Source organism: Muntiacus reevesi, chromosome 2 (assembly GCF_963930625.1).
Source record: "Muntiacus reevesi chromosome 2, mMunRee1.1, whole genome shotgun sequence".
Lineage (NCBI taxonomy): Eukaryota > Metazoa > Chordata > Mammalia > Artiodactyla > Cervidae > Muntiacus > Muntiacus reevesi.
In genome coordinates this window covers 51,583,655-51,601,404 of record NC_089250.1, presented here as the reverse complement: position 1 = coordinate 51,601,404, position 17,750 = coordinate 51,583,655, and the positions used below count along the sequence as shown (strand labels likewise).

Here is a 17,750-nt window from a genome sequence, read left to right as displayed (position 1 = left end):
CATGGGTAGGCTGGTTGTTCTGACAAAGAGCATCTTTCTAGCTCTGGTATCACTTTTGTTTTTTTTTTTTTTAAACAGTTACACATCAGAATCATGATTGTTGGCTATGAAATTGATTTTGAGAGCCACCCGATTTGTAAATTGGGAAATACTTTGTATTGAGGGTTAAGGAAAGGAATACTGAGGAAGGAGGTGAGAGAAGGTCTGTAGTCTGTTGCCTTCAGGTTTCTAAGTGCAAATACCAGAAGCAGTGGGGTAGCCCTTCCCTTAAGTTCAGCCCTTCGGCCATCCTGTCACACCTTGGTTTGAACTCTGTATAGGCCTTGGGGTGGAGAATGGCCCCACCTGCCTTCCACAGATCTTCTTTCTGGAACCCAAGAGAGCCTGAGTCCTTTTTTGCACTTGTTTAGCAAATGCTTAAGAAGAGATTTTGCAGCTTGCTGGTGGTCTTGTATGCACTGTGTTTGTTTCTGTATAGCATCAGGCCTGCTGCAGCCTGGAACCTTTATCATCTGTCAGGCGTGGTGGGGGAGGTGCCAGGGTTCGCCTCCTCTCACCTAAACTTACTGAGCACAGGCTGTTTGCCAGATTCATCCCCTCCCAATTTACTGTCTTGTTAAATCCTCACATGGGTGGCTTCCCTAGGTACTGTGTCCACCCTGCTCCCACAGGGCACATGACTAGTGCCCGCCAGCTCCAGGCTACAGCTCGGGCATCCATGCCCTTTTCCATCAGGCTTCCAAAGGTCTGGCAACACAGTGGTGTCTCAGTGCTCCCAGGAACTCAGAGGACCATGTGCTGGCTTTTTGTTGAAGAAGTAGTGGCAGCAGTAGGATGTGTGACTTCAGATGGCCCTTGGAGAAAGGAGAGCAGACAAAGTCTTCTGAACAGGAGTGTGAGCAAAGACAGAACCCTGGGGATCTGTCGAAGGAGCAGATCTTTGGGCTGGTCCACGAAGAGGCTCCAGTTGGAAAGGAAAGTAATGCCAGTTTGCCAAGAGCCTTGGATGCTTGTCTAAGGAGAGTGAACTTCATCCTGCAGAAAAGGATGGTGGGCAGTGCTCGGGTTTTGACAGATGAGTCTGTCGCAGAGATAGAGAGGGAGATGGGATGCTGCACCCAACAGTGCCTGTCTTCAGAAGGTACAAGGCCTGCCCTGCGAGTAGAGACCCTGTGTTCCCGTTCTTGCTTTTGAATCTGATATACTGATACACCTAGCTTTGAATCACAGCTCTGCCTCTCATCAGTGGAGTGCTTTGGGCAAGTCACCTAACTTCTCTGGGCCCCTATTTCCTTATCCATTAAATGATGCCCGTTTAACACTGACGCTTGCTGTATACTGTTGGGAGGACTAAATGCACAAGAAATATAAAGTGCCCAGTGCAGTTCCTCGCTCACAGCAGGAGTTCAGTAAGTGGTGGCTGCCTCTGTATAGTTCCTCCTTCTGTTTGGTTTTGCCAAATCTCTTAGGCTAATCATTCGTTTTTGCTTCATTTCCCACTAACAATTTGCAGTGCCCTTCTTTTCCCTAAGAGAGTGCCAAGCCTTTAGCAAGTGCCCCTCGTGAGTTCCCCTCAACACACTGGGCTTCAGACTTCCTGCTGTAACCAGAGTCCATATGGTCTCCTTTGACCCAGACCACTCTGGGTATGACCTTGTTTGAGCTGTGCCATTCACAACCACAAATTGTTCCATCCCCATATGGTGGAGCCTCCTCTCCCCTTTAGCTCTGACAGCTCCTTGGCCGTCTTCCTCCTGGCTAAGGGCCCAAGAGGCGAGGAGAACTCTCCTGGGAGCCCACCCTCTCCCCTGAGCCCTTTCTCTGCTAATCACAGCAGCCACAGCTGAACCCCAGTCTCTTTGGGGGCCAATTGAGGCTGTCGGCAGCTTTCATTTCATCCTCACACTTATTTAATAAGTTGAGAGGGGGCGGAATTAGGGTATCTCCCTAGCTGACTGCCAATTACCAGGGCTGTTTCTGCAAACAAAAAGTTCCCCCTTAGTTTGTCTTGAATGAGTTCCACCTGGACCTGTTCACCACCTGAGCTGGTTTAGGAAAATCCCCAACCCCCAGACCCTGACAGCCCAGTGACTTCTCCAAGCCAAAAAGACCAGGTTTAATTGGATCTTCGTCCTCAGACTCAGGTGGGTGACTCAGCATGCAGATCCCCAGAGACCTCCAAACCGCAGAATCTTAGGTCTTGCCCCATGGTTCTTCTTTTCATGCGTTTGGCAAACTTTTAAATACTAGCAGCATGCTTCAGGGAATGAGAAGGTTTAAGACAGTATTGAGCAGGTTAGCAGTGGTGACACCACAGTCACTGCTGTAATATGACCGAGTCTCCTCTATCTAGGAGCTTCATGGGACCCTTGTGCTGCAGTTGCATGGTACTGGTGGCTGCCCTGACTGAACTTGGGACGTTCTTGAGATAAAGCTGCCTTGTGTTTGCATGCACACACCATCCTGGTTTTAAGCTCTGCTCACTCCCTGTCTCCCCATAGCTGTGCCCTGCTGTATACGGGGCCTGCCACTTGCTGCCATGAGAGCATGTGCCCTTGTTGTGCTGCATGGGGCCCAACTTGGGCTCAGCTGACATGCATAGAGCCCACCTCCTCTTAGTGACATTTGTCCACTTTAAGGGCATCTTGGCTTCCACTTGTAAGCCTGTAGGAGACGGGCCTCACCATCCCACTGCTCTGTGCGGAAGGGCCCCGGTGCAGGAGCTGGAGTCACCCTCCCACCCTGACCCCCAGCGCACAGTGCCTCGTCCTCCTTTGCCTGAGACGCCCCCATGCTGCCTTCTAGCTAGAGGGTTTCCTCACTGGAGACGGAGCCTACAAAACTCATCTTGGTTCTCAGTACTCCTTGGGTCCTGGACTCCTCAGACTCTGAATGTTGAGGATATTTCCCCGGAAAAACTCACGTAACTCAAACACATTGAGACATGTCCTGTGCCTTCAGGAGGGTTTCTGCCCATCCTCGAGGTTAGAAGGACCCCTGGTCCCAAGCCCCTCGGCACATGGAGAAACTGGGTCCCGAGAGAAGAGCAGGGGGAGCCTGATGAGACTGGGAGCCAGGTTCCCCGCCTGTGCTCTCGCCACCGGGCGGGTCAGCGTCTCGATAGACCGCCGCAGGGGGGTACACTCCTCCGGTCGTGTCCGTGCTGTCCCAGCCTGGGTGGGAGCCTGCCTTTCAGAGAACTCACGGGGCACTTGGACTGGATGTGCATCAGTAGGTGAGGAGGATGTGAAAATGGGAGGGATGGTTTCTCAGGCAAAGCGAAGACCTCTGGCTGCACAGGGGCTGCTGCTCCGTTCATCACGGGGCTGCCCTGTCCCACCGCCTGTTTCCACGGTCCATGTCCTGCCAGCATGGAGATTGGGAGGCGCTAGGTATGAATCCACTGCCTCTTGAGCCACTTGTCAGCTAAGGGGACTTGTTGGACATTTTTTTTGGCAGATGGGTGGGCCTGTAAGGAGGCTACAGCGGGACTTTAAGATCTGGGAAGTCTGCAGAGTTGAGGCAAAATCCAAGTCTTCCAGTCCTTTTCATAACTTTTTACCGTGACTGACTTAGACTGGGGGCATTCTCTGAAGCCAGGCTGCTCCAGCTAGCCAGAGCCAGGTTTCAAGCTCCCTCTCAGTTGAAGCAGACTGGTGTGCAGACCGTGGACTGTCTTCTTCCCCGTGAGAGCTGGTGTTCTGTGGCCAAGTCAGTAAGAGGGGTAGTCGTGGAGGAGCCTCCTGGTTCCGTCACTGATAGGCTGTTGTTGTGACAGGAAAACCCTTCCTCCCCATTTGCCCATTTCTCTCCCTTGGTTCTGAGGGTGTGGGGGTACCAGGCTGGGGGAACACAGTGTAGCATGGGAGAAAAACAGCACTAGCAAAACCCCAAAGTGTCCCTTTGAGGCCACTGGAGTCTGGAGAGGTGGCCAGCCTCCTGGGGTGGGGTGAGCATCCGTCTTTGCACCTGGCTTGTTGGCTGTTCAGTTGGAACTCAACCGAAGGCAGGGGTTTCAAAGCCGTATTTTTATGTTAAGCTCCTGTCGTGTTGAATGAATGATTCCATGAAGTTCGTAAATTAATTTTTTATTGCCATGTGCTAACTCCCAGTTCCTATCAATCACACAGTATTCCAGCTCCTTCTGCACTTGGCAACCTGAGAGGCTCCAGGGAAGCACTGTCCCTGTCCCCCAGGAAACTTGTTGTTAGGGGGTGATGAGAAGATGTGGCGCATGGTTAGTGGGGCGGGGCGGGGGGGTCTCTGGTCATCCTGTGCCTGCTCATCAGAGAACAGAGGAGAGTCCCTGAGGTGGCTGGGCCCCTGGAAATACTTCCCGGAGGAGGCGTGCGCCATCTGAGCTGACAGCAAGGGGCAGGGAAGGGAGTTCTTGAGGCCCAAAGGAAGATGGATCTTCAAAGCAGGACGGACACTGTCGCCTCCAGAGAAGATTGACACGAGGCCAGTTCGTCTTGTCTGGAGTTTTTGCCTGAGTGGATAAGAGGTGTTAGTTTGGGGGATGTCTTTGAAGCTTGATTAGGTATCTCCTGTGTGTCTCACTGAGCCCATCACTGGGCTTCACACCTGCAAAATAGACGTTTCCACATTGTAAGTTGAGAAAACTGAGGCTTGACTGAGCTGGGGTGTAAACTTTAGATATTCCTACTCTAAAACCCAGGCCCTGGACAGAGCACTGACTGTGCCATTCTGTAACCTGTGCTCTCTGAATGGTGCTCCTGCCACGGTGGGGACCTGCTCCTGGGCTTCTGCCTCGTTTGGTCCCCTGGTCAGGACTTAGACCAGGGATCACAGCCCCAGGTTGTCTGAAGCGGCTGTGAAGCTCCTGCTGGGGAAGCTTCTGTGCTCTCTGCACTTTCCCTTTCCTTGACACCGTGCCCTTTCTGCATACCTGGAGACATCATTTTCCCATTTGTAGTGTCTGCTCCATTTTCTTTTACCCTGACGATAGGACCTCACATGCTGAGCTGTGCGGTGTCCACAGCACAGCCGTCCCTGGTTTTGCCCTGCACTGAACACCAGTATTGGCTTAGCCGAGCCTTAGAGAAGTGATACGCCAGAAAGCTTGGCTCCCTGGCCTCAGTCCCTCTGACAGATTAGACAGTAGTCCCTGAGCTGCTGACAGTTCCCCATAATCCCCCTCCCCGCTCCCCCCTTCCCCAGCCAGGGCTGGCATGTTGATATCTTTAATGAAAAGCCAGCTGTCTAATATATAAAACAAATGAAAATAACTCATTTTGAAGCTAATCCTGCTTAGAACGAGAGGCTAGCCCTCTGTGACCCTGAGATTACATTGCCTCTGAGCTTCCCCAGAATGATATGCTGGAAATGAATAACCTGAGCCTCGATGTACTCATCCATAAAATGGGGATAACTCCTACATGGTCCTTTGCCTGAACAAAAGGAAGCTTTGTATATCAGGCCTTGCACCGATGTCTAGTTTTTTCGCAAGCATCATTAACTGCAGTGCTAAGACCACCAGCTAGGACGTTGGGTGAATTCTTGGCTTCCCACCCAGTGACACCACAATTTGAGTACGCTAATCAGGTGGCTATTTTCTGATCAATACATGAGAGGCAGAGAGGAATAGAGAGAACCAGAGTTTCAATTTGAATCCCAGTCAACCCTTTACATCTTTTTGGATTTTATTTCAAATCCTAAAAGGTGATTCTGTTAAAGTGCTACACTTAATATGCCAGCAAGTTTTGGAAAGCTCAGCATTGGTCACAGGACTGGAAAAGGTCAGTTTTCTTCCCAATCCCAAAGAAGGGCAATGCCAAAGAATGCTCAAACTACTGCACAATCGCACTCACTTCACATGCTATCAGAGTGCTCACAATCCTTCAGGTTAGGCTTCAATAGTATGTGAACCGAGAACTTGCAGATGGATTTAGAAAAGGCAGAGGAATCAGAGATCAAATTGCCAACATCTATTGGATCATAGAAAAAGCTAGAGAATTCCAGAAAAAACATCTATTTCTGCTTCATTGACTGCATTAAGCCTTTGACTATGTAGATCACAACCAACTGTGAAAAATTCTTAAAAAGATGGGAATACCAGACCACCTTACCTGCCTCCTGAGAAGCCTGTATGCAGGTCAAGAAAAAACAATTAGGACTGGACATGTAACAACACACTGGTTCAGAAATCGGAAAGGAGTATGTCAAGGCTGTATATTGTCACCCTGCTTATTAACTATATGCAGAGTACATCATGAGAAATGCTGGGCTGGATGAAGCACAAGCTGGAATCAAGATTGCCAGAAGAAATATCAATAACCTTAGATAGGCAGATGACACCACCCTTCTGGCAGAAATCGAAGAGGAACTAAAGAGCCTCTTGATGAAAGTGAAAGAGAAGAGTGAAAAAGCTGGCTTAAAACTCAACATTCATAAAATGAAGATCACAGCATCCAGTCCCATCACTTCATGGTAAATAGATGGAGAAAAAATGAAAGCAGTGACAGACTTTATTTTCTTGGGCTCCAGAATCACTGTGGACAGTGACTGCAGCCATGAAATTAAAAGACACTTGTCCCTTGGAAAAAATGCAATTGCAAACCTAGGCAGCATATTAAAATGCAGAGACATTACTTTGCCTACAAAGGTCCATATAGTCAAAGCTGTGATTTTCTAGGAGTCATGTCTTAATAAAGACTGAGCACCGAAGAATTGATGCCTTCGAACTGTGGTGCTGGAGAAGATTCTTGAGAGTCCCTTAGACAGCAAGAAGATCAAACCAGTCAACCTTGAAGGAAATCAACTCTTGAGTATTCATTGCAAAGACTGATGCTGAAACTGAAACTCCAACACTTGGGCCACCTGATGGAAGAGCTAACTCATTGGAAAAGACCCTGATGCTGGGAAAGATTAAAGGGAGGAGGAGAAGGGGACGACAGAGGATGAGATGGTTGGATGGCCTCACCGACTCGATGGACATGAGTTTGATCAAACTCTGGGAATGGTGGAGGACAGGGAAGCCTGGAGTGCTGCTGTCCATGGGGTCTCAAAGAGTTGGACACAACTGAGCAACTGAACAACAACCACCCTTTACCAACCATTTAACCTTCTACAACTTGATATGGAACCTCTTGAGACTAAAATCCCTCATCTGTAGGGAGACGCTTTTTCATGGATAGATGTGTCTGTAAAGTATTGTGAGGACTGTGGCTCAGTGTTCCCCGCTCACCTTAGCAGCACAGAGCAAGGACTCTTGTGTTTCAGATTTCTAGGTCCCTGGACTTCAAAAATCCACCTTTAGGCCTGAGCATGTTGAAAGGTGCTAAGGGTACCTTTGCGACCATCTGGCTGCCCTTGGGGCAAAGTCGTGGCCATGGAAAGCTACCCTTCCACCTCCACCACCACCCTGCCTGCCCTTATTCTGAAATCTCCATTTTGAAAACATAGAAAGTTCCCAGTTAAGCTTTGACTCCAGATGAGTTATAGAGAGAAAGATAACTAATAAGGGAGAGAGCTCCCTCCATGCCCCACTGCTGGGAATCCTTACCCCTCACAGCTGACCCCAGAGGGCAAATAGCTTGCCCATTTGTTAGGAAGAAGAGGTTTGGATAATGTAAATCCTTACGGTAAAAGTGCTGAATTAAACCATTCCCATTTACTTTTCATTATCATTTCATCAAAGAAGTGACATTTTGACTGTAGGAGGAAGGCCATACCTTTAGGATAAAGGGTAATCGTCTACTCACCCGGCTGTTCCCAGTCTGTGAGCTGAGGCCTAGGGGAGGGAGTTGGCTGTGTGAGCCCGTTCTGTCCCCAGCCCCATGGCTGCCTGCTCCCACCTCTGCTTTCCCCAGCTTTTGTTCTCCAGCCCGCAGACGGCCTTAGTGGGAGCAGTTTGGTTCCTCGGCTTGCTTGGACAGACCAGACCACTGCTTGGCTGGCAAAGAAACCTGCCAGAAGGCTGCTCACTGCCTGGTTGGCACCATATCCCCTTTGTGCTTTGGACCCCAGACCCATGCAGAGGTACTTCAGCCAAGCCTTTTCTGAGTGCATCTCTTTATAGGTGAAGGGATTAAGTGGGTTTTAAACTCTACTTAAGCTCTTCTTGTCTCTCTAGGGAGGGATTTTACATGTAATAAAAGCAGGAGCTTTGGAGTGAGACAGACCTAGGTTCCACCCTTTTCTCTGCCACTTATTAGCCATGCAGATCTTCTGTCTGAACTTTCATTTCCTTGTCTGTGAAACTGGGGCCACAACAGCTCCTACGTAGTATGGTGGTTGAGTGAGAGGAGGCAATAGAAGTAAACCGTGTGTCCAGTGAGTGGAAAGCAGTGTAAGAGGGTTGACAGCCTTACTAAGTTGTTACCTATGAAAGTGGCCTACATTTATATGTCATAGAACATGCCTGGTACCTAATCAGTGCTGACCAAGTGGTTGCTGTTACGATCATTATAGAGAAATAAGGAAGTCGGATGTGCTGAGGGAACTTAGTTCTAGAGCTAACATAAAAAAGGGAAGAATTTGCCATCACCTTCCTGGGCACCTTCCCCCCAGGAGACATCTCAAATGTGGGCTGTTAGAGCCACTGATGGAGCCAGCTCGGGAAGCACTAAACGGAGGCTCGTAGTAGAAAGGCTCTGGGCTGTGAGGCTGGAGAAGAGGGGCTGAGTGCTGGTCCTGCTGCTCTGCTGTGGGGCAAGTGGTGAGCTCATCGGGCAGGTGGGAGACGGGAGTGCACTGCCGATGTCTCCTCACCTGCAGGCCAACCATGTCACCCGTCTTCACTGTGCTCAGAGGGATGGCTTCACCTACTTGGAGGGCTCTGCTGTGGTCAGAAGTCAGTGTTCCAGTTGAAACGGACAAGGCAAGCCGTGACTGAAGCCGAGAACCAGGCAGTCAGGGAGCGGAGGTGTGGCACCTGCTAGGAGCAATGCTGAGGGCCCCCTGGGTTGGGGCCCAAACCATCATTGTCCGGGAGGGCCTGCTGCTGCGATACCTCAGACCCTGTGATCTGAGCCCTTCCTCCTGAAGGCTGTAGGAGACCCCACCCCCACCCTTGCTCTCTTCCAGGGAGGTTGTGGCCATGGGCTCCCTGGGGAAGGTGCACCTTCTCTCATGGGCGATGGAGAAGAATGCAAAGCCAGCGTTCTCTCTGTGGAAGAAAGGGTTGTCTTTTTCTTGTCCCTGCCCCCGGGGCAGAAGCGGGCAGACCTATGGGTTGTCCTGAGATGTCCTACAAAGAGGGCCAGTGCCAAAGCTGGAGGGAGGATGGAGGAGCCTGTGGGAAGTGTCAGCCGTGTCCTGGCAAGGGACCCAGTGGTTACAGCCGTCATTCCGCTGGTGTCTCCAGCACTCTCACAAAGTGCTGGGCGCATGTTTTGACCTTCTTCAGGCACACTCTGTTCTGCTAGTTTATTATGTAAAAGAGACTTCTGGCTTCTGAATTTCCTTGCCTGCACTGCTTTTCAGCTGCCATGGGCCACTTTCCTGTTGTGACTGACAGTCATCCATTTGAGTTTGTCCTCAGCTTGGGTCCAGCCAGGGGAGGGAGGAAAGCAGTGTTGAAAAGGACACATCATTGACTTCAAAGATTATCTCAGCATGACCATACCACTTCCTGGGCCTTTCTTGTATCTCACAAGGAGTGAGATGTCTTAGACGCTGAGATTTCCCCCAAGCCTTCCCTTCCTCCTTCTTCTGGTTGCTCTGCTTCATCTACTGGAAGCAGCAGGGAGAAGGCACTCGGCCTGCTGAATGAAGCTAGACTTGGGGATGGCTACAGGACTGTCCCAGGATGTGCTGGTGATGACTGTACTTTTCCAAGTCAAAAACTGGCATACAAGACCCACCAGTGGAGGTTTGTTAAGGGGGACTAATAGGCAGGGCAACAAAAGCAGCAGAAAAGAAGGCTGGGGCTAAGAGGTCCCAGCTTCTCCTTCCGAGATCAGATACTTCTCCAGTGCCTTTGTCATCCACTCTCGCTTGGCTCCGCACAGGGACCCCAGGTCACGCCTCCCCTGTGCAGTGGAGGAACAGTCGCATGGTCTAGTCTCATCTGAGGGTGTGGAAGATCCTCCACCATCCACTGTGTGTGGAGGAGCCCAGAGAAGAGCCTGAGTCTGGGCTCTGGGATCCCTCACTATTCTAGGTACCTTTCCCAGGGACCTTTCTTATTCATCAAAGGACATGGTTTTTCCCATTAGAAAGTACAGTGTGACAATGTGATGTGTACTCAGTATTAAAAATACAGAGGCAGAGAGGAGGAAGAGGAAAATCCACCCATGACAAGTACATTTTGATGTATTTTCTTGCTAGGTTTCGTATACTTGGAGGTGTTTTTTTTTTTTTACATAGTTAAGATCATACTGTCTGTCACAGAACTTCATAGCCTTTTTTCCCCACTTAACCCATGGAAATGCTTCTGCCACACTTTGTTCAGAATGCCACACAGTTTTCTCCTTTCCTCTGTAATATATCATTGAGTAGATGGATCGTTTGCTTCAATCTCTCATTTTTGGATTTGCAGTTATTGCTTCAATTTAAATACTGCTTCTGTGGACATCTTTATTCATAAAGTCTTTTTCATATTTAGTATACTCAGTTAAACTAGATTTCCAGAAGTGGAATTATAGGATCTAAATACATTTGAAGCTCTGAAAAAGTTGCCACATTGCTTTCTAGAAGGTTTTGTCATACTCTTCCAGTGGAGTGCGTGTCCTTGCCGTGGTTCACCCAGCTGGAGAGTTGGGATGGTTCAGTGGCTGAGGACTGTGGCCTCTTAAGCCTGACACATACGTAATTTCTGGTTGGGGACAAATGGCTAGGGGAGGATGGACTTGTCAAGGAGTCGGGTCCTGCTGTAGGCCAGGTACTTCACAGTCGTTATTCCACTCAAATCTCAAAAAAGAGCCCCCATTTCACAGAAGAGGAGAGGAAGGCTGACCTGGAGAAGTAAATTGTCCAATATCACCATATCCTGCTGCCTCCAGTGAGGACTAGCCAGGCATCTCCCCGGGACCTGAGGATTACAGTGTCTCTGAGTGTACAGATGTCAGGTAATGGGGGGAGGAGGTGGGGCTGGGAGGGGACACCGTGTTGTCAGCCTGCAGCAGCTCACAGAGCCTTGAAGCCAGTGGGGGATTCAAGCACCCTGGGTAAGGCTGGTCTGATTCAGTCATTCAGATGGGCATTTAGAAACTGATGAGACCATGGGCTGCAACGCAACACTACTGACTGGGTGGCCCGCCTGCCAGGCTTAGGCTGTGCTTAGCTCTGTTCAGGCTCAGGCTGGGAAAGTAGGGCTGGGCAGGGTGGGGACCGCCCAGAGATAATCTCTGCAGGTTGTGATATTCTAGGCCTCCACTAGAACCGGTCCCTGAAGCATAGGCCACTGGTCTTGCCATTCCCAGATAGCTAGTAACAGTATAGCTAGGCACTGTTGTAAGCTTGCCACATATTAGTTTATTTGGACCTCATAATAACCTGTGATGTGGTGCAGTGACCAGACCAAAGAACCAGAGGACTCCGATTTGCTCACAGTCAAGCGGCAGAGCCTGTGGACTGGGCTGCCGTGCTGGCTCCAGCCTCCTTCCTAAGCACGGCAGCGTCCTGAGCACAGGGCCCAGCGGCTGGCTGGGAGACGACCACTGCCGCTGCCTGTGGGACTCCGGCCTTCCTTATGACCTGGGCAGGTAGCCTAGTGCAGGTTCTCAGAGCCCTGAGCCTCACTTTTCTTGTCTCTGAAATGGGATGAGAGGGTTGCTGTGAACGCTCAGGGCAGCCTGATTAGTCACAGAGGGGAGGGAGTGAGTGGGCGATGAAGGCACTCTGGCTGCCATGGCTCGGGGACAGATGACTAGGATCCTGCTCATCTTCTCTGGACAGGGTGGGGAAGCCAGGGGAGAGGGACTCAAATTTGTAGCCAGGGCCTCACATGTGGATTTCCAGCCGCAGCCTGCGCCTCAGGCAGTGAGGTGACCTGACGTGCGGTGCTTAGCCTGCATCACAGCTGGAAAGGTGGGGATAGCATGGTCTGGGATAGCATGGTGGCTGTAGTGAGGCTGGATTCACGCCCGAGAGTGAAACCAACTCCCCCACCCCGCCCCTACACAGTTCCTGAATTCATCTGGGTTGGGTGCTGGCACCTAGGGAGGCATCTGGAGCTTGGAGGCACCCACACCCACTGACCCACGTCCACTCTCCCTGCCTTCTGTCTTTCAGGTTGACCCTCGGGACCCACAATCTCATCGTGTCTCGCACAGAATCCAGCAGAGGGCACAGGTGGTGGCTTGGCCGGTTGGTGATCTCCTGACAGCCGGGTCTCCAGCAATGTGAAGCTTTCGTTTGGGTTTTCCCCCTTCTCTTACTTTTGCTTTATTTTTTGTCCCTCCCCCTTTTTTTTTTTTTTTTAATTTAAACGATTAAGACTTCAGAAGAGCAGGAAGTTATGCTGTGGACAGGCACCACTTTCTTTAAAGAAACTCAATATGGACAAAGCATATGTATAAATTTCATTTTTAATTTTTATAAGGGGTTAGGGAGCTATTTTGTTTTTGTCCTTTATTTTCCCTGTCTTCTTTCTTTTACCCATCTCTTAGTTCTGCTTATAACTCCTCACTTCCCCAGAGAAGGCCTGCCCCTCCGTGGAGAATTTGGGGACCTCTCCTGGATCAGGGGGCTTGAGGACAGAAGGAGGCCTCTGTGCTGCCTCCCCACCAGGTGCGGGAACTGCTAGACTCCCTGGTGGGCTGCTCCTGGCTGGCCCTTGGACCTTGGAGATGATCAGAGGCCAAGAACCACCTAGAAGGGGAAGACCCAAGCTTGGCCAGGAGAACTCAAGAAAGAAGATCCCCGTTTGGAGTTTGTCTTCTGTAAGCGGTTGGAAACCCAGAGTCACACCAGGACTTACAGAGGGAATCCTTTCCCTCTCCTGCCCTTCATGACCAGGGGTTCTGATGGGGGAGGGCCAGAAGGTGACCATCTCTTACTCCCCGGTAATTGAGCAGCCAGCCCACCCCAGCTCTACAAATCTACCTTTCTGTTAGTGATCTTCCTCCCAGACGATGATTCCCCGGGAAAAAATGTCGTGCCAAACCTCTGCCTAGGATACAGCAGGGTCTTCCGCGGGCCTGTGTCACTCCTGTGAAGTCAGCACCTACCACCTCCTGCCTCCAGGATCATCATCTTCCCAGATGTGCCCGCCAAATGTCCAGGCTGTCAGAGCCACCTGAGACCCAGTTGTGACCATTGCCATGAGAACAGGGTGTCCTAAACAGGCTGTTGTCCCCTCACAGTGCAGCGTGTGCGCTGTGAGCCAGGCCCCATGCTGTCGTCTATGGTGACAATGCCAAGCGTCATCTCCCTCCCTGCAGAGACTTACTGTTAGGGGCCCACCCTCAGTGTAGACGTATCTGATGGGAAAGGATGGACCTGGCTGAGCCGGGGGACCACAGCCGTCAGGTGCCTCTGGGCTTGGTGGCCGTGACTCCCGACCCCACCTCCAGTGACTGTGTAGCCTTCCTTCAGCTCTCCGACGACGCTCTCGCAGCCTCCCTCGTGCTTTTGAAGAGGCGTGTCCTCTCCCCTTGCCAGGAGGAGAGCTATTCCTCTTGCCGCGTACCCGGAAGCCCCTTCAGCTGCTCCACAGGCTTCTCACCCCAGAACAGCAAGGCAAGGAAGGGAAAAGGAATTCTTCTTTTGTGTTTATCCTTCTTGTTTTCTCTAAACCAGCATAAAGTGGATAGGGGGAGATGTGGACGGCATTTAAGTTGGTATGTGACCAAGGGGGGCTTCCCCCCAGAGCCACAGTCCTTCCACCCTGGGAGTTTGGAAGAGACCAGCACAGCATCAGCCCAGATGCCGTGCAAACTCAGCAGTATGTTTGCTCACATTCTTTCCACCTTTTCTCAAGGCTTCTTCCTCCTCCTGGGCAGATGGCTGGCTGTGGTTAGCAGGATCCGGCAAGGCAGCGGGTGGTGACCAGCCCCTCACTCCCCTCCCTCAGCTGAAATCCTTTGTCATCGCTTGGCTCTGCTCCTCTCTGACTTCTCAGACGACCTGGGTATACGCTGAGAGCTGCAGCTAGAAGAGCGCATCCCCTAATTGCAGTCGATGCCCCTTCTCTGCCCCACCTCCCTGCCCTCCCTGGGGGGCAGCTGTCTGTCTGCGAGCATGTGGGGAAGCAGTCCCTGGACTCGGCACCCCCACCTCTCCCTGGCCACAGCCCACACTCTGAAATCCTAGTGATGGTTCAAGTCTAACAGGATATTTACCTTTTGCTTATCGTTCCCTTCCACCCTCCCCAGGTGTCCTAGCTCTGAGTAAGGTCCCAGGTGGCCATACCTTTTGGGCGAGGTGGGTAGCCTCGGTCAGGTAGCAGCATCCACGTACCTTTGTCTGGCAGGACTCCCAGCCCATCCTCGCTTGGTGGCAGGTCCTCCTTCCCTGGCTCCTGAGGCCCAGCTTGTTAGCCCCAAGTGCCTGTCTCTCCCCCTCCCCCGTCTCCACGTCGTCTGCCTCGGGCACCTAGCAGCCAGTAGCAGGCAGCCCGAAGTCAAGGCTGGCTCTGCCCGGGCAGCTGCCTGTCCCCCAGCCACTCTGCATCTCTTCCCGATGGGGTCAGCCACCTGTCTCTTCCTGCCTTTTCACCCAGGTCTCAGGCCTGGCAGCAGCCCTGGGGCACACCATCTCAGCACCTCCAATTTGTTAGTCCTGTGCAAGTTCTAGAAATTTCCAGTCCTTAAAATAACAGTCGGTTATTCTCCTGGGATCTGTGGAAAGGAGAGTCTTTGGAGGGAGGATCTGAGCTTCATTCTCCCTCAGTGAGAGGAATCAGCAAGACAGATCATAGTGCCTTATTCCATTGCCCTCCCCGCCAGACTGTCTGGCTTAGTACATGGCTTCTGTCTCCCTATCCGTGCCCATCTGTCACTTAAACTCACTCCCATATAGAGATAGCCACGTGGGAGGATGGCTTCCCCCTGACCTCCCCGTCCCTTCCTCAGAGCTGTGCTGCGGACAGGTGTGCATTCTGCCCTCTTCCCCAGCAGGTCCCCGCCTCTTCCCTCCAGCCAGGAGGATGCACGTCTCTTTCTTCTAGGCCTTCAAGGCCAGCTCCATCTGACCCCCTCCTGGGCACGGGGACTAAGGCTGCGGACCTTAGCCTCCTTTCATCCAGAGGCACTGGGTCAAGAGCGGAATTCTGTCCCCTAACCTGCTGTGATTCGTGCACCCATGGCCGCCTTTCTGAGGGAGTGTATTCAATGTTTACTTAAGAAATACCCTGTTTACAGCTGGAGGAGAAACATGCCCGTTGCTGGGTGGAGATTTGACTCTCTATACAGCTCCTGGCCTCCTTTGTGGCACTGCCCGTGGTGACCCCAGAGCGAATGAAGGCGAGGGGCAGGGCTGGGGCACAGGCCCCACAACCCCTCTGCCCCTGACCCTGCGGTGCTAAGACCACTTGCCATCTTCCTCACAGCCTTCATTCCTTGCCTCTCATTCCCTTCCTCTAAGATCTCTCTCCTTAACATATCAGTTATTTCCTAGAAAACCAGTGTTTGGAGCAATAAGATAATTTTCTTTTTTTGGCTTGAGTCTTTCTAAAAAAAGGAAAAGAGCAGACATTGTGGGATTCTTCTTTCTTTTTCTGCTGTTGCTGTTTACCTTTTTAGAAGACAGATCTAACTTGGGTGGTTAGCTGGGTTTCAGCCTCAGGGTATCCTTAGGAAGCTTGGAGAGGTGGGATCAGGCCTCCACCCCCTAACTCTCTGCTCCTGCCACCCAGGCTCCCAGCCCTGCCCACCAAGTGCGCGCCCACCTTTGCTCCTCTGTGCCAACCTCTCCCTGCCTGTCTTGGCTCTGCCTCTAAATGGGGCTCTTAGGTTCTTGTCCCTTCCCCATCCTGGGCCTGGGCAAGGGGCCCAGCCGCTGGAGTCGCCAAGACCTGGTGACCTGAGAAGAGCTGAGTTGTGCTGCTCCAGGCTCCCCAAGCCCCTGGCTTGGGGCTGAGGTGCAGCCTTTGGGGCAGTGTGGGCCATTTCTGACCAGGCTTTGATGGCCAGGCCTCCTGTCTGGAGAGGAGGCGCTGGGAGTGGAGCACCAGGACGTGTCATGAGGTTGGCTAATGTCAGCACACAGAGTTGAGGGCTGAGTCCACTGCCAGGGGCTCCTGGAGTCCCTAAGACTGGGTGGGGGGTGGTAAACAGGAAGGAGACCCCTGCATCTTTTTCCCTGAGAGGCCACAGGAGGAAGGGAGTCCATTTAGGGACATTTTAAAGAAGTCTTCGTTCTCCAGGTGCCTCTTTCCATCAGAGCAGGGGAGGATGTTGGAGTGATTTAACATTCGTGTGGGGCTAGCTTGGGTGCGAGGGAGGTTTTAACCCAGGCACAAGGTTAGTTTCAAAGACTAGTTAATCTATTTTCTTTATTTTCTTTTTTTTGCACAGAAGCTGGTAATCTAGGACCTACGTGTGAACAACTTTATATATGAATATTTTTTGTACTTGGTTTACTTGGGTTGGTATGATACATTATATTTAAGTTTCTTGAACACTGTGGATCCCCCTAATGTGTATGAATGACTGAGGCTTTGTAAATTAAGGGACGTTTGTGTGAATAAAGTTATTTGATGGGGTCAAAGAAGCCATATGTGATTTTAAAAGGAGTGCTTTGTGGTTTTGTCATCTCCTGTGCAGAGGAGCTTGTGTTGGTCCTGGTGGGTGAGTGGCAAGAGAAAAGGATGCTCGGCTGCTTGGTGAGAAAATGCCTGGTGGCCTTGAGCGGTCTTCCTCCCACTCCACACCTGGGGCCGGAAGCCACATCAGGCTAGCTGTTCTCTCCCCAGGGGTCCGAGGCCCAGCCAGCTTTGCCAGCTGCCCAGATATCCAGGGGCCCTTCCTTACAGCCCCCAACTCTGTGCTTCCGCAAGTTCTGCCCCTGGGGACTTTTAGTGTAGAAATGAGAGGAGTCTGCACACCCTAGCGACAAGGGGAAGAGGACTTTCTTGGAACGCTCAGCTGGGAGGTGGCTGCTCAGAGGACCAGGGCGGAACAGCCCTGTGGGGGTAGCACTGCTGTGCGGAGAACATTGATTGGCCTTGGGGGCTCAGGGGAAGGGAAGAAAGAGCATACAGCCCATCACCTTCTGCCTGGCCAGCAAAGACCACGTTCCGTGAAGAGTGAGGACTGGCTCTAAAAGTCAGGTGCTTAGTCACCTGCATGGTGTGGTATGTGCCCGTCTGATGAGGAGAAGACGAAAGCCCAGAGAAATCCAGGCTGTGGGGTGAATACTTGGTGAACAGGAAAAGCCATATGCCACATGTTGGCTGAGACAGGTGTCAGCTGGGGCTGCATGTCCCTTCCTCTACAGTGACAATGGTGATAGCTACCTTCAGAGCAGCTGACGGCTCCGTAAGAACATAGTCCTGGGCCTGGCACTTAGAAGGCTCTCAAGAAATGGTTCTATAGTTTCCTTTTCCCAAAGAGAGAGAGTTGGGATTCTCTGGGAGTCTGCTGAACTCTGGACCCTGACTCCTGGTACCGCACAGCACCCGTAAAGCTTAAAAGTCTGGAAAGAATTGGTGTTTGACATGGGACCCACCACTCAGACTTTTCCTGAGGAGATCTGGTGAGCCCAGGAGTCATAGAGCTGTAGGAGGACAGAGTCAGGACTCTGGAATGTGGGTTTAGAGGAAGAGATAAGACAGGCTCCCCACCTAATCTGAAAGTGAGCGGGCTGCATTCCAGGCCCAAGCCTTGGTGTCCAGCAGCTGC

General features: G+C 51.5%; 1 protein-coding gene across 2 annotated transcripts in view; it reads left to right on the top strand.

Annotated features, from left to right (window-relative positions):
* The window catches only part of STK35 (serine/threonine kinase 35), a 42,806-nt gene extending 26,167 nt beyond the window's left edge, over positions 1-16,639 (top strand). The window contains exons 4-5 of one of the 2 annotated variants that reach the window (XR_010661462.1): positions 12,199-13,647; positions 16,425-16,639. The gene's annotated coding sequence lies outside the window, so the exon portion shown is untranslated. Of the gene's footprint in view, positions 1-12,198 lie in introns of both variants that reach the window. The other variant, XM_065921569.1, reaches the window with a different exon arrangement.
* The last annotated feature ends 1,111 nt before the right edge of the window (positions 16,640-17,750 follow it).